The sequence below is a fragment of the Schistocerca gregaria genome, chromosome 10, assembly GCF_023897955.1.
Source record: "Schistocerca gregaria isolate iqSchGreg1 chromosome 10, iqSchGreg1.2, whole genome shotgun sequence".
In the NCBI taxonomy this organism is placed as follows: Eukaryota; Metazoa; Arthropoda; class Insecta; order Orthoptera; family Acrididae; genus Schistocerca; species Schistocerca gregaria.
The window spans coordinates 217,002,297-217,019,942 of NC_064929.1; positions in this window are offsets into that span (position 1 = coordinate 217,002,297).

Here is a 17,646-nt window from a genome sequence, read left to right on the forward strand (position 1 = left end):
GATCCACAACAAAGTGTACGCCATAATTTTAATGGTTGTGGTCTCGAGTCTGTAGTCAATGCGCTTTTGCACAGTGTGTAGATAAACGGTGCGAGAGTTGAATGTTTTGTCCTCTCGGTTGCAGTTTAAAATGATTGCAAAATATCTGAAGCGTCACGGGGCAGTGTTCTCTTTAAATCATCCAAACGTACCAAAGCTTTCACACGAGGCTGCTACTAAAATTCTTAGAAAGTCGAAGGCATTCGTTGCGAAGTGGGTCAAACGATATTTGGAGGTTGTAAACGTGGATGGGCTAAAGTGCCGGCGGTTGGATTAACTATTAGCTAATTGTGCAATTAATAAAAACATATACTTTCATGTAAACATACAATGTCTCTTATTTCTTGTTGAACTGACTGTACCTGGTACAAACTTCGGCACCAAACCAACCTGGCTTCTGCTATAACGCCTGATGTTTAGATAACTCTTTCGACAAGTTTTAGCGCTGTTTGCCTAGCTTCAGGCGCTACAGAAGCTGGCACGCTGAATTAGTGTCTAAATTTCTGACAGCTACATTTGTAACGGGGTCAACCAAGTTGCGTCGGCGACACGGAGAGTGTTGTCGAAGTAAGCGTTCTTAGAGAGGCCTTTCGCTGTTTCATTCTCTCACACGTTAATGTTTCACTCTCACGTGATAACGCCACAGGAGGGGATGGAACTGAAGGTCTGGAGTAGAGTAAAAATCCTTTGCTACTTCGGATCACGGTCAGACTTCGTCGAATAGTTTTGAACCATTCCTACTGGTACCCCCCTTGTACAACAGAGCAAAAATTGCGATCGCGCTGCTCTCGAAAGGAGTCAAATCAGATGCGATGCCGATGCAGCTCCACAATGTACTTACACAAGGGTTGATTGGTCCTCACTGCTTGAAGGGTCGGCGAGCCAGAGGTTGACGTCGCAGGGCGCCACGTGTTTGCACCACTGCAGAGGAAAGCTTTAGGGGCCTTTTGAAACGAATTTCAAACGTATCGCAGGAAATGGGTGACAATTACGGGATTTGGAAAACGCGATCCTTTAATTTTGTTGCGCAGTTTACTTGTCTGTTTCAGACAAAAGGTGAATTAGAGGAACCACTGAGACGAAAATAGTGCTGTTCGGTGGCTGCTGTCGTCAGGCGGCAAAGAGAGAGAGAGAGAGAGAGAGAGTAGGGCGGAGGGATGGGAGGAGGAAGAGGTGTGTGTGTTTTAGTGGCGGCAGCAGGTATGTGCGGCCACAAGACAACACGTCCCGCACCGTGGATTCTCTGAACAAAGGAACTAACGCGAGTGGTGGGATGGTTGGTCCCAGGTGTGGAGCGCCCTGTTCCCTCCCCAGTAACTCAGTGTCCTCCACCCCTGTAGATAACTTAAGTCATCGCCTTGAAGAGACGTGGCCGGCAAACACACGCTACTCTCTCTCGTCTGTAAACAGACGCGGCGGCCTGACTGCTGACGTCAGCACGGCGGCCACGCCCCTTTTGTACCTGCCGACCGCGCCAGGCACACAGACGCGCTCCAGCACTGCGGCTCTTGGTTCCGAACGAGACTGACCGCCTCTAGGCCGCTACCGACACGAGACGATATGAATCGTCGGAAACAGCAGACACAAAATGCTGAGAGAGCACATTGCGAAACGAGTCAATAAACATATTGCTTCGTCCCGTCATAACAGTCGCAGCAGTAAAATCAGAGAACTTCAGCTCCTTATGCAGGGAGAATGCTGCAGCACACTGTAATAGTGACTTTCGGAGTAACTGTTGTCAAAACAGAACTGAAAGCTACTGTCTGGAAGGAAAACCTATGGGAGTCACGAGAGTAGTGTGAAACGTTCGTTGCAGTAGATTAGACAAATCTGCGCAACTCGCTGGGTTGTTTAATAGACACGCGCGTAACTTTGTCTTATGCTTGGCCGGTAATGGCGTGCTATGATCCACCAAAGACATCTACATCTACATTCATACTCCGCAAGCCACCCGACGGTCTGTAGCGGAGGGTACTTTGAGTACCTCTATCGGTTCTCCCTTCTACATGACATGGACGACTCGAGTATAGTGCTGATAGTAGTGTGACGAGAGTAGTCTGCTAAAGCTTTTGTACAATTTTGTGTAGCGTCTGTGCCTTTAGGGGCTTCTAGACGCTACAGTCTGGAGCCGCGCGACCGCTACGGTCGCAGGTTCGAATCCTGCCTCTGCCATGGATGTGTGTTATGTCCCTAGGTTAGTTAGGTTTAAGTAGTTCTGAGTTCTAGGGGACTGATGACCTCAGAAGTTGAGTCCCATAGTGCTCAGAGCCATTGGAGCCATTTTTGTGCCTTTAGGCTGGAGATTTTAGCCGTTGTCCACTGGATGGCTCATGCTTTTTATTCCAACACCCGCCAACCATAGCTATCATCTGTTGGTTGGTTGGTTCATTTGGGGAAGGGCTCGAGACAGCGAGGTCATCAGTCACACAGGATTAGGGGACGATGGGGAAGGAAATCTGCCGTGTCCTTTCAAAGGAACCACCCCGATATTCGCCTGAAACGATTAAAGTAAATCACGAAAACCTAAATCAGGATGGCCGGACGGAGGTTTGTACCGTCGTCCTCCCGAATGAGGTGCTGACAACTGCGCCACTTCCCTAGGTTATGGTCTGTACTACTGTCCTTCTCGCCGCTGATTTTCTCCTCATCGTAAATTTTTGGACGGAGAGAGTGTATCTTTCCGTCTGTCTCTGCGTGCGCGCGCGCCTTCGAGCATTTTCAGAAGTTTTTTACATTTTAATTGGTGCTGAAGTTTTGTCTTTCTGCCACACTTGTCTCGTAAAACTGTGGTACGGGCGCTACGAGCCTTGCTGGTGTGCGCCCAAAGCGACGCGGCGTCGCCACTGCACAGTGGAGAGTGCCACACACAGGTGGGGAGGGGAAAGGGGGGGGGGTGAGCGCGGATAGAGAGGTGTCCTGTGGTGACCCAGTTGGCGCGGGTCGATCTGCCGCCGTGTGTGGGGGCGGCTGCTGTGCCTGTCACACACACACACAGGCAGTGCCCACGTCATGTCACGTCGGCGCCGTTCCCCCGTGAGATACCGGCCACTGTCACACCAGGTAGTTCTGCAGCGGGTGACTCTCGTCAAATCAGAGTTCACTGCTGAAAACGAAAATAGCGACAGATCAGACAGCTAGTAGTGAAATTTCACTTGCTCCGCGTACGCAACACAGGGGCATCGTTACATCTGCACCTATGTGACGGAGTGTACACAGAGCACTGTTACAGGACGACGATCTCCGACGGCCACGCTTTTGCCTTAACTCTCATCAAATCAGTACATAGTTGCCGACTGCAGTGATAATGTATACTGAAGATTCACAGGAAATGCAGACAATCTCTTTCCCAATTCGGAAACATAAAAAACCATTTCTTGTTCTTATTTTTCACTGAACATGAAGTGTATCAATTTAGAAACTGCCTATTGCCTTCTGTCTCGGGGCCTTCAGCCGACGTTCGTCTGACAATTTTTCTGACGTTTAGCTGACACTGTCAAAGGTTCTCCCTCCACTGCTGGCTGTGACTGGAGCCGAGTTCGCGGACGCAGGCTATATGTATCAGTTTAACTGATATATTGGTAAGGGGCAGTGGCGGCTATTCGAATAATCTCAAGCAGCAACTGAGCTATTTGTTCAAATGTGTGTCAATTCGTAAGGGACCAAACTGCTGACGTCAGCGATCCCTAGACTTACATGCTAGTTAAACTTATGCTAAGAACAACACACACACACACACACACACACACACACACACACACACACACACACACAATTTTTTAATCAATTTAATTAATTGGTCTATTAATTTGATATTAGAAGTGGTACTGGACTTCCGAGAGGGTGGGAGGGATAGGGGTCACAAGGAAAACCTCTTAAGCAAACAAGAAGTTAATGACCTGTCAGTCAAGAGGCTGGATCATCCCGAGGGCGTCTTAATCCCCTTACCAGAAGAACAAGGTTAAGGACCAGTCAGTCAAATGAGGACAACAGGTTCGCCCCTGAATCTATACTTGCTCCCGCTGCAGGCAACCCACAATATCGGGAGATGCGTCTAATTCCCCACTACTTACGTCAACGTCAGTGGCTGTATGAAACCGAAACAAACAACGAGGAACTACACTTATAAGCTAACTGTACGTTAAAGTGAGGTAACAAGACTTACATCAGACGACTCAAAATCAGAAAGTTTTAACCAGAAAACAGCGGGGCAGTCTTCCTCCGTCAGACTCACTGGCGTCACCGATGGTGTGCAACACTTCTGGACAGGCAGCAGCACTGTCGCGCGATCAAAGTACGCAGCGGCCGCTTTCGTCGCCCTGCCGACTTCACTCCTCGCCTGCGTCTACATAGATCTGACGCCTCTGGTAACGACAACCATTATAATGCACCTGAGCACGAAGTCTAAGAAATGGTTCAAATGGCTCTAAGCACTATGGGACTTAACATCTGAGGTCATCAGTCCCCTAGAACGTAGAACTACTTAAACGTAACCAACCCAAAGACATCGCACACATCCATGCCCGAGACAGGATTCCAACCTGCGACCGTAGCAGCAGCGGGGCTCTGGACTGAAGCGCCTAGAACCTCTCGGCTACAGCGGCCGACGGTTGTTGAAAGGAATGTCGTTACACGTATTGCCAAATGCATTGAGGTTGACGGACAACATTTTGAGCATTTATTGCAATAATGTGGTATTTATAGGCAATCACACTGTAACAGCAGGCGTTCCCAGAAATGATAAGTTCACAAAGGTACATGTATCAAATTAGAACAACCGAAATAAAATGTTCAAACGTACCTACGTTCTGTATTTTAATTTAAAAAACCTACCTGTTACCAACTGTTCGTCTAAAATTGTGAGCCATATGTTTGTGACTATTACACCGCCTCTATCACAAAGCGAAAAAAGTGGTCCAACTAAAATATTCTTATTTGTTTGCGTACTACACGAATATGTAATAAAAAAATGGGGGTTCCTATTTTAAAAAACGCATTTGATATCCGTTTGACCTATGGCAAAACTCCCCCCCCCCCCCTCCCCAAATGAACCATGGACCTTGCCGTTGGTGGGGAGGCTTGCGTGCCTCAGGGATACAGATGGCCGTACCGTAGGTGCAACCACAACGGAGGGGTATCTGTTGAGAGGCCAGACAAACGTGTGGTTCCTGAAGAGGGGCAGCAACCTTTTCAGTAGTTGCAGGGGCACCAGTTTGGATGATTGACTGTTCTGGCCTTGCAACATTAACCAAAACGGCCTTGCTGTCCTGGTACTGCGAACGGCTGAATGCAAGGGGAAACTACGGCCGTAATTTTTCACGAGGACATGCAGCTTCACTGGATGGTTGAATGATGATGGCGTCCTCTTGGGTAAAACATTCCGGAGGTAAAATAGTCCCCCATTCGGATCTCCGGGCGGGGAATACCCATGAGAATGTCGTTATCAGGAGAAAGAAAACTGGCGTTCTACGGATCGGAGCGTGGAATGTCAGATCCCTTAATCGGGCAGGTAGGTTAGAAAATTAAAAAAAAAACGGATAGGTTAAAGTTAGATATAGTGGGAATTAGTGAAGTTCGGTGGCAGGAGGAACAAGACTTTTGGTCAGGTGACTACAGGGTTATAAACACAAAATCAAATAGGGGTAATGCAGGAGTAGGTTTAATAATGAATAGGAAAATAGGAATGCGGGTAAGCTACTGCAAACAGCATAGTGAACGCATTCTTGTGGCCAAGATAGACACGAAGCCCACACCTACTACAGTACTACAAGTTTATACGCCAACTAGCTCTGCAGATGATGAAGAAATTGATTAAATGTACGATGAGATAGAATAAATTATTCAGGTAGTGAATCCAGACGAAAATTTAATAGTCATGGGTGACTGGAATTCGTCAGTAGCAAAAGGAAGAGAAGGAAACATAGTAGGTGATTATGGATTGGGGCTAAGAAATGAAAGAGGAAGCCGTCTGGTAGAATTTTGCACAGAGCATAACTTAATCATAGCTAACACTTGGTTCAAGAATCATAAAAGAAGGTTGTATACATGATAAAAGATACTAAAAGGTGTCAGATAGATTATATAATTGTAAGACAGAGATTTAGGAATCAGATCTTAAATTGTAGGACATTTCCAGAGGCAGATGTGGACTCTGACCACAATCTATTGGTTATGACCTGTAGATTAAAACTGCAAAAAGGTGGGAATTTAAGGACATGGTATCTGGATAAGTTGAAAGAACCAGACGTTGTACGGAGTTTCAAGGAGAGCATAAGGGAGCAATACAATAGAAGAAGAATGGGTAGCTTTGAGGGATGAAGTAGTGAAGGCAGCAGAGGATCAAGTAGGTAAAAAGACGAGGGCTAATAGAAATCCTTGGGTAACCGAAGAAATATTGAATTTAATTGATGAAAGGAGAAAGTATAAAAATGCAGTAAATGATGCAGGCAAAAAGGAATACAAACGTCTCAAAAATGAGATCGACAGGAAGTGCAAAATGGCTAAGCAGGAATGGCTAGAGGACAAATGTAAGAATGTAGAAGCTTATCTCACTAGGGGTCAGATAGATACTGCCTAAAGGAAAATTAAAAAGACCTTTGGAGAGAAGAGAACCACGTTTATGAATATCAAGAGCTCAGATGGCAACCCAGTTCTAAGCAAAGAAGGGAAGGCAGAAAGGTGGAACGAGTATATAGAAGGTTTATACAAGGGCGAAGTACTTGAGGACAATATTATGGAAATGGAAGAGGATGTAGATGAAGACGAAATGGGAGATATGATACTGCGTGAAGGGTTTGACAGAGCACTGAAAGACCTGAGTGGAAACAAGGCCCCCGGAGTAGACAACATTCCATTGGAACTACTGACGGCCTTGGGGGAGCCAGTCATGACAAAACTTTACCATCTGGTGAGCAAGATGTATGAGACAGGCGAAATACCCTCAGATTTCAAGAAGAATATAATAATTCCAATCCCAAAGGAAGCAGGTGCTGACAGATGTGAAAATTACCGAACTATCAGTTTAATAAGTCACAGCTGCAAAATACTAACGCGAATTCTTTACAGACGAATGGAAAAACTAGAAGATGCGGACGTCGGGGAGGATCAGTTTGGATTCCGTTGAATTGTTGGAACACGTGAGGCAATATTGACCTTACGACTTATCTTGGAAGAAAGATGAAGAAAAGGCAAATCTACGTTTCTAGCATTTGTAGACTTGGAGAAAGCTTCTGACAATGTTGACTGGAATACTCTCTTTCAAATTCTGAAGGTCGCTGGGGTAAAATACAGGGAGCGAAAGGCTATTTGCAATTTGTACAGAAACCAGATGGCAGTCGTAAGAGTCGAGGGGCATGAAAGGGAAGCAGTGGTTGGGAAAGGAGTGAGACAGGGTTGTAGTCTCTCCCCGATGTTATTCAATCTGTATATTGAGCAAGCAGTAAAAGAAACAAAAGAAAAATTCGGAGTAGGTATTAAAATCCATGGAGAAGAAATAAAAACTTTGAGGTTCGCCGATGACATTGTAATTCTGTCAGAGACAGCAAGGGACTTGGAAAAGCAGTTGAATGGAATGGACAGTGTTTTGAAAGGAGGGTATAAGATGAACATTAACAAAAGCAAAACGAGGATAATGGAATGTAGTCGAATTAATCGGGTGATGCTGAGGGAATTAGATTAGGAAATGAGACACTTAAAGTAATAAAGGAGTTTTGCTATTTGGGGAGCAAAATAACTGATGATGGTCGAAGTAGAGAGGATATAAAATGTACACTGGCAATGGCAAGGAAATCGTTTCTGAAGAAGAGAATTTGTTAACATTTAATATAGATTTAAGTGTCAGGAAGTCTTTCCTGAAAGTATTTGTATGGAGTGTAGCCATGTATGGAAGTGAAACATGGACGATAAATAGTTTGGACAAGAAGAGAATAGAAGCTTTCGAAATGTGGTACTACAGAAGAATGCTGAAGATTAGATGGGTAGATCACATAACTAATGAGGAAGTATTGAGTAGGATTGGGGAGAAGAGGAGTTTGTGGCACAACTTGACAAAAAGAAGGGACCGGTAGGTAGGACATGTTTTGAGACATCAAGGGTTCACAAATTTAGCATTGGAGGGCACCGTGGAGGGTAAAAATCGTAGAGGGAGACCAAGAGATGAATACACTAAGCAGATTCAGAAGAATGTAGTTTGCAGTAGGTACTGGGAGATGAAGAAGCTTGCACAGGATAGAGTAGCATGGAGAGCTGCATCAAGCCAGTCTCAGGACTGAAGACAACAACCATAACAACAACAACAACATATTGCAGCACCATCTAGCGGGCCAACCGTAGCGACATCTGGTTTCCCCCTTCAAGCTAGATGAGATATTTCTTTGTAGTTCTTTCGTTTGCCGCTTATTTCGTGAGATATTTGGCCCGGTTTCGGTCCATGGACCACCCTGTATATGGGAGAAACAGTCTGTCCAATGGTTTAAATGTCGCGCTATGATAATACTGACTGACAGACAGAAAACGAAACGGATCTCCTTTAGAGCACAGAAGAGCGCAACATTTTAACAGAAAACCTGTACACTGTTGTATCAAACAATTTATATAGCCATGTCCGTCGTAATGTTTGTTAGAATATCGCGCAAAAATTGGAAGTAAACCGGTCGAGAACTTTTAAAGATTTTTGCTAACAAACATTCTTAGAAAAATTTACAGTGGTTGCTATGTATATTAAAAAATTTGTAGCCTACGTCTGTTCAGGTATTTATTAGAGAATCATGTCAAAATTTGAATCGGTCAGTCAATAACTCTTGAAGATATTTACTGCCGATCTCTCTCTCTCTCTCTCTCTCTCTCTCTCTCTCTCTCTCTCTCTCTCACACACACACACACACACACACACACACACACACACACACGTGTTGTCTAAATTTTGAAGTGAATCGGTCAAGAACTTTTAGAGATTTTTGCTAACAACCTTTCCCTTTTACGTTTTTTCTACCAGTGTTTGCTATTTATGTATTATAATATACAAATTTATATATTATGTTTGTTAAACATACGTCCGTCCAAATCGTGTAAGAATTTAGAATAAAAAGTACAAGAACTTTTTGAGAGTTTTGTTAACAACGTTTCCCCTTTATATAGTGTATATACAATATCACTTTAATTAAAAAGATATGCGTCCAGTGGTTGTCGAAACGTTTTGTTAGAGTATTGTGTAAAATTTGAAGTAAATCAGTCAAGAACGTTTCTGAATTTTTAGAAACAACTTTAAACGACGACTTGTCTTTATTCAGTAGTAAAGATATTAAAATGCCATCAGATCCGAATTAACTGACCGTCCAAGTGTTTTTCCGTCGCTAAGAGTATTAGCCTAAGTGTGGTTGTAAAAAAAAAAAAACAATCGAAGTTTTTATATCTTCCTGAACTGTAATTACATTTCGATGTTTATCCTGGTTGCGTTACTGCTTGTTCAGCGATCGCATAACTTCTCTTGTTCGCTTCCCTATCATTGGTTCCCTTTCGTGCCTTTCTACTCATAAAGCTGCAAGCTGGCTTTTGTACAAGCTATAGACACACATTTCCTCCTTTTATTTTGTCGCATATTGTGTGTATTCGAGTGATCATTATCGAAATGCCTTCGGTGTCCACAAATGCTGGAATTGGTCTTACAAGCCCTTTGTCGTCTCTGACAGCGTTGTAACGTCATCGGCAAGTCTCGGGCGTTTATGTAACGTCTGTAAAAGCAGCAGGAGCGAGAATTAAAGCCGGCCGGCGTTGCCGAGCGGTTCTAGGCGCTACAGTTTGGAATCACGTGACCGCTCCCGTCGCAGGTTCGAATCCTACCTCGCGCGTGGATGTGTGTGATGTCGTTAGGTTAGTTAGGTTTAAGTAGTTCTAAGTTCTAGGGGACTGATGACCTCAGGAGTTAAGTCCGACATTGCTCGGAGCCAGTTGAACCATTTTTGGAGAATTAAATTTCAGGGGGAAGAAATAAGAACTTGTAGGTGTGTGCAGATGACTAATTATGTCAGAGACAGCAAAGGACCTGGAAGAGGAGCTGAACGGAATGGACAGTGTCTTGGAAAGAGGATGTAAGGTAAACATCAACAAAAGCAAAGCTAGTGTCGCATTAAATCAGGCGATGCTGAGGGAATTAGGTTAGGAAATGAGACACTTAAATTAGTAAATGAGTTTTGCTATTTGGGAAGGAAAGTAACGGATAAGGGCCGAAGTAGGGAGATAATAAAATTTAGACTCGCTGTAGATAGAAAAGCGATTCTAAAGAAGAGAAATTTGTTAACATCCAGTATAGATTTAAGTATCAGGAAGTCTTTTCTGAAAGTATTCGTATGGAGTGTAGCCACATATGCAAATGAAAATGGACGATAAAGAATGTAGACAAGAAGGGAATAGAAGCTTTCGAAATGTGGTGCTACGGAATAATGTTGGAAATTAGATGTGTGGATCACGTAACTAATGAGGAGGTACTGAATAGGATTGGGGAGAAGAGAAGTTTGTGGCACATCTTAACTAGAAGAAGGGATCGGTTGGCAGGACATGTTCTGGGGCATCAAGGGATCACCAATTTAGTATTGGAGGAGAAGTGTGGGGCATGAAGTTGTAGAGAGAGACCGATTGTTAAATACCCTAAGCAGATTCGGAAGGATGTAGATTGCAGTGGTTATTGGGAGACGAAGCGTCTTCCACAGGATAGAGAAGCATCGACGGCTGCATGACACCATTCTTTGAACTGAAGACCACAACAACAACAAGATACGTTGGCGTCTCCGTTATGCAGGAAACCACGCACTCGCAAATCATCGCTCGTACCGTTTGTGAATTTTCACGCTGCGTGCGTATTTCTTTCTGTATAATGTAGTAGGCGCACTACGGTACCTTAAAATCTCAAAAAGGTGACGCAGTACAGTGCAAGAGACGCACAACACACATACATATAACACCCAAAATAATTTATGTAAATATTTGCACTTGGTAATGAGAAATTCTCGAGACGCGCAGTGCTAAGCGAGACAAAAACACGTACACGGTGCAGCAGTGTTCCGTTATTCAAATCAGAAACACGAGCAACGCGAAGAGAGCAAAGTTGTCAACTAGCGCTACCGGTGGTCCAAAAAACACAACGTGGGAAATATACGCTGGAGTAAACTCATAGGGCGCTGACGGTTGGGAACAATCGCGAAGCTGCGCATGCGCAGTGCAGCTGGGAAACGATTTCACTCGGTTGTGACAGCTGCTAGTGGAACGAACCTGCCTGCTGTGTCACGCTGGCTGGCGGTCTGCCCGAGCGCCGTCATCGCTACCTTCCTGGAAGTCGCCGTAAACAAGTTTCCTCCGCAGCGACAACCAACACCTCTCTGCAGCTGGTTTTTTCTTTTTTTTTTCAAAACTTTTAAAATGCTGCCTTGCTCGCACACTACTGCCGGATAAAGTAAAGGACGATTGTTTTGGACAGCACAGTGCTTTACTACGTCTGTTGGAGGTGGTGTATGTCCTCGCCTTCCTCACCGGTCATAGGAGCACCTGCACATTAGCGTATATTCCCAACGACGGTTAGACTCTCTATTTTCACAACAACAAATACTGTCAGAGGTGAAGGAAGTGATTAGTGACAAAAATCCTAGTACCGACTGGGGATCCAAACCGAGACCTTTGGATTTGTAGCCTGGCCCTTTCCCATTGAGAAGCGACGGGCATAGAATTCACAGTGGCCGCTTTCGTCGTAGTGCCTGTTATACAATTAAAAAAAACAACAGTACTGTAACAATAATAGGTTCAACTGACTGAAGGCCAGGTTCACACAAAAAACTAAAAATATACGCGACCAAGACGGACATTTATGAATGAAGCGCACAACATGATCGCTGACTCTTTTATAGACGTCTATGTCCGACCATACACGTTACGTTTCCAGCGGCTTCCCTAAACCGCTTCAGCCGAAAGCCGGGATAGTTACTTTGAAACAGCACGGAAAACTTTCTTTTCATATTTTCTAAAAAAACTTATCAAGAAAAGCATCATAGAAATAAAAATTAAAAATTTTTTGATGATGCACTGAGGAAATAAAGTCTGACATATGGTGAATAGGTATTTTCTTTCAGGCCGGCCGGGGTTGCCGAGCGGTTCTAGGCGCTACAGTTTGGAACCGGGCGACCGCTACGGTCGCAAGTTCGAATCCTGCCTCGGGCATGGATGTATTTGATGTCCTTAGGTTAGTTAGGTTTAAGTAGTTCTAAGCTCTAGGGGACTGATGACCTTAGGTGAGAGCCATTTTTTTCTTTTAGTATTCTGCAAACAAAATATTTTATTCATCGATATCTACATTTTATTTACAACACTAAACTGTATATACTAATGCACACAGAAAACAGGATCCTGACGTTAATATTTTCCAAATATGTGATTTCTAATAGTGGTTTTTGTTGATGCTCTAAAACAACTTCATAAATCAAGCAATAGTTTGCTACTACTAGTAAATAGATCTTTATGGTAAGTTTTATGGTAATCTTCAAAACAATTACTTCTCACACTACGAAAATACATTCCACGTTTCATGCACGTGTCTCTTATATCGGAATTGCAGGCAGGTTTCCTTCATTCAAAGGGACTCCCTGCCTCAACAAACTTTGGCAGCTGGCCAATACTTTAAAACCTAAATTCTGAGACTGGTTGCAACAGGACTCTTCTTGGCTTTTTATTCATATTTTCTACAGCGTCTAGATCGTCACTGTCAAAGAAATTCGCTGTAGACGGACGTCCTCTTCTCTTGGCCATTGACAAGACGTCTTACCGCTCTTATTGTTTACCAGTCAATTTGACCAAAGTCACAAGCACAATCTTCACTCAAACACGACAATTCTTCATCTTCCTAATCAGATAATTCCGCACTGCTGTCATTTTGACGAGCTTCTAATTGCTTAGTGGTTTAATGTTTCATAAATTGCTATAGAGTATAGAAATAACGGTTATTTCAGCATTCCATCATCGAAGTCCGAAACTGAAATTAGCAAATGTGCGATGTGACCTGAGGTCCGCGTGCGGGCATCCTCAGAAGACCCGTTGTTTCATAGTGAGGAACGAAACATATACAAATATGAACTAATTCTCAATATCTAGAACATTTAGGAAACGTTAGCTAACAAGCACAAATTTTCCGTCTATTATTTAGGTGCGATCATTATTTACGTAACTTTTCCGTATGTAGACGCAAGCATTTTCTGCGTACGGCCAGCTGTACACCAACACACGGATTACTAGTTGGCAGGTGTTACACCGTGGTCTCAAAACTACAACCAGGACGTCCTCGTTGTTTTCGCCGACCGTCGGCCTGCAAGTGGCAAAACACGCTCGTTTACGGAGAAGAGAGGTACAGAACGGAGATTGACATGTGTGGACAGACGGAACGAAGACTTTATGACTTGGATTGATATCATGTTCGCGCTCATATTGAAACATCCCCTCTGAAAAATTAATGAATTACTGTGCTGGTAAGCCTCTTACGTTATTTGATTTTCAAACAGCTGATCACAACTGAACGTACTCAGACATTTCTCTCTTTACTTCTTCTGATCGACACTAAACTGACACACAATATTTTTTGCGCAACGCAATCTGACTTTCAATAATCCCTACAAAAGAATGTCCCTGACTAACAATAACCTATACTTTCCATGGATCACTTACGTCACAAAAATCTTCGTTACTCGAGCTACTGCAATACAGCGAGAGCCAATACTGCCAGCTAAATAAAAGATTCCAACTACTGAAGGCACTAACTACTGATAGGCACACTTAGCATATGAAAGATTTTAAAACAGAACGAACAATGCATTCACCTCCCCCCATGAACCATGGACCTTGCCGTTGGTGGGGAGGCTTGCGTGCCTCAGGGATACAGATGGCCGTACCGTAGGTGCAACCACAACGGAGGGGTATCTGTTGAGAGGCCAGACAAACGTGAGGTTCCTGAAGAGGGGCAAGAGCCTTTGCAGTAGTTGCAGGGGCAACAGTCTGGATGATTGACTGATCTGGCCTTGCAACATTAACCAAAACGGCCTTGCTGTGCTGGTACTGCGAACGGCTGAAAGCAAGGTGAAACTACAGCCGTAATTTTTCACGAGGACATGCAGCTTCACTGGATGGTTGAATGATGATGGCGTCCTCTTGGGCAAAATATTCCGGAGGTAAAACAGTCCCCCATTCGGATCTCCGGGCGGGGACTACCCAAGAGGACATCGTTATCAGGAGAAAGAAAACTGGCGTTCTACGCATCGGAGCGTGGAATGTCAGGTCCCTTAATCGGGCAGGTAGGTTAGAAAATTTAAAAAGGGAAATGGATAGGTTAAAGTTAGATATAGTGGGAATTAGTGAAGTTCGATGGCAGGAGGAACAAGACCTATGGTCAGGTGAATACAGGGTTATAAATACGTAATCAAATAGGGGTAATGCAAGAGTAGGTTTAATAATGAATAAGAATACAGGTAAGCTACTACAAACAGCATAGTGAACGCATTATTGTGGCCAAGATAGACACGAAGCCCACGCCTGCTACAGTAGTACAAGTTTATATGCCAATTGGCTCTGCAGATGACGAAGAAATTTAACAAATGTATGATGAGATAAAGAAATTATTCAGATAGTGAAGGGAGACGAAAATTTAATAGTCATGGGTAACTGGAATTCGAGTGTAGGAAAAGGGAGGGAAGGAAATGTAGTAGGTGAATATGGATTGGGGCTAAGAAAAGAAAGAGGAAGCCGCCTGGTAGAATTTTGCACAGAGCACAACTAAATCATAGCTAACACTCGGTTTAAAAATCATAAAAGAAGGTTGTATACATGGAAGAATCCTGGAGATACTAAAAGGTATCAGATAGATTATAGAACGGTAAGACAGAGATTTAGGAACCAGGTTTTAAATTGTAAGACATTTCCAGGGGCAGATGTGGACTCTGACCACAATCTATTGGTTATGACCTGTAGATTAAAACCGAAGAAGCTGCAAAAAGGTGGGAATTTAATGAGATGCGACCTGGATAAACTGAAAGAACCAGAGGTTGTACAGAGTTTCAGGGAGAGCATAAGGGAACAATTGACAGGAATTGGGGAAAGAAATACAGTAGAAGAAGAATGGGTAGCTTTGAGGGATGAAGTAGTGAAGGTAGCAGAGGATCAAGTAGGCAAAAAGACGAGGGCCAGTAGAAATCCTTGGAAAACAGAAGAAATATTGAATTAAATTGATGAAAGGAGAAAATATAAAAATGCAGTAAATGATGCAGGCAAAAAGGAATACAAACGTCTCAAAAATGAGATCGACAGGAAGTGCAAAATGGCAAGCAGGCATGGCTAGCGGACGAATATAAGGATGTAGAGGCTTATCTCACTAGGGGTAAGATAGATACTGCCTACAGGAAAATTAAGGAGACCTTTGGAGAAAAAGAGAACCACTTGTATGAACATCAAGAGCTAAGATGGAAACCCAGTTCTAAGCAAAGAAGGGAAAGCAGAAAGATGGAAGGAGTATATAGAGGGTCTATACAAGGGTGATGTACTTGAGGACAATATTATGGAACGGGAAGAGGATGTGAATGAAGATGAAATGGGAGATACAATTCTGCGTAAAGGGTTTGACAGAGCACTGAAAGACCTGAGTCGAAACAAGGCCCCCGGAGTATACAACATTCCATTGGAACTACTGACGGCCTTGGGAGAGCCAGTCCTGACAAAACTCAACCAGCTGGTGAGCAAGATGTATGAGACAGGTGCAATACCCTCAGACTTCAAGAAGAATATAATAATTCCAATCCCAAAGAAAGCAGGTGTTGCCAGATGTGAAAATTACCGAACTTTCAGTTTAATAAGTCACAGCTGCAAAATACTAACGCGAATTCTTTACAGACGAATGGAAAAACTAGTAGATGCAGACGTCGGGGAGGATCAGTTTGGATTACGTAGAATTGTTGGAACACGTGAGGCAATATTGACCTTACGACTTATCTTAGAAGAAAGATGAAGAAAAGGCAAACCTACGTTTCTAGCATTTGTAGACTTGGAGAAAGCTTCTGACAATGTTGACTGGAATACTTTCTTTCAAATTCTGAAGGTGGCAAGGGTAAAATACAAGAAGCGAAAGGCTATTTACAATTTGTACAGAAATCAGATGGCAGTCATAAGAGTCGAGGAGCATGGAAGGGAAGCAGTGGTTGGGAAAGGAGTGAAACAGAGTTGTAGCCTCTCCCTGATGTTATTCAATCTGTATATTGAGCAAGCAGTGAAGGAAACAAAAGAAAAATTCGGAGTAGGTATTAAAATCCATGGAGAAGAAGTAAACATTTTGAGGTTCGCCGATGACATTGTAATTCTGTCAGAGACAGCAAAGGACGTGCAAGAGCATTTGAACGGAATGGACAGTGTCTTGAAAGGAGGATATAAGATGAACATCAACAATAGCAAAACGAGAATAATGAAATGTAGTCGAATTAAGTCGGGTGATGCTGAGGGAATTAGATTAGGAAATGAGACACTTAAAGTACTAAAGTAGAGAGGATATAAAATGTAGACTGACAATGGCAAGGAAAGTGTTTCTGAATAAGAGAAATTTGTTAACATCGAGTATAGATTTAAGAGTCACTAAGTCGTTTCTGAAAGTATTTGTATGGACTGTAGCCATGTATGGAAGTGAAACAAAGACGATAAATAGTTTGGACAAGAACAGAATAGCAGTTTTCGAAATGTGGTGCGACAGAAGAATGCTGAAGATTAGGTGGGTAGATCACATAACTAATGAGGAGGTAATGAATAGGATTGGGGAGAAGAGAAGTTTGTGGCACAACTTGACCAGAAGAAGGGATCGGTTGGTAGGACATGTCCTGAGGCATCAAGGGATGACCAATTTAGTAGTGGAGCGCAGCGTGGAGGGAAAAAATCGTAGACGGAGACCAAGAGATGAATACACTAAGCAGATTCAGAAGGATCTAGGTTGCAGTAGGTACTGGGAGATGAAGAAGCTTGCACAGGATAGAGTAGCATGGAGAGCTGCATCAAACCAGTCTCAAGACTGAAGACAACAACAACAACAACAACAACAACAACAACAACTTTTGCTATGTTGCTCTCGTCAAAAATTGCACGTCGTTTTGTGAGACATGTTTCCAGTTTCAACCTTGCACCGGTAGTGGTGCTTGTGAGAAACAGTTAAGCTGTCATACGTAACGGCGAGCATCATTTACCGGTGTAGCAGTGTGGTCCGATTTTGTGGCGCTGTTTTTTTTTATGTTGTTGTTGTTGTGGTCTTCAGTACTGAGACTGGTTTGATGCAGCTCTCCATGCTACTCCATCCTGTGCAAGCTGCTTCATCTCCAAGTACCTACTGTAACCTACATCCTTCTGAATCTGCTTGGTGTATTCATCTCTTGGTCTCCCTCTACGATTTTTACCCTCCACACTGCCCTCCAATGCTAAATTGGTGATCCCTTGATGCCACAGAACATGTCCTACCAACCGATCCCTTCTTCTAGTCAAGTTGTGCCACAAACTTCTCTTCTCCTCAATCCTATTCAACACTTCCTCATAGTTATTTGATCTACCCACCTAATCTTCAGC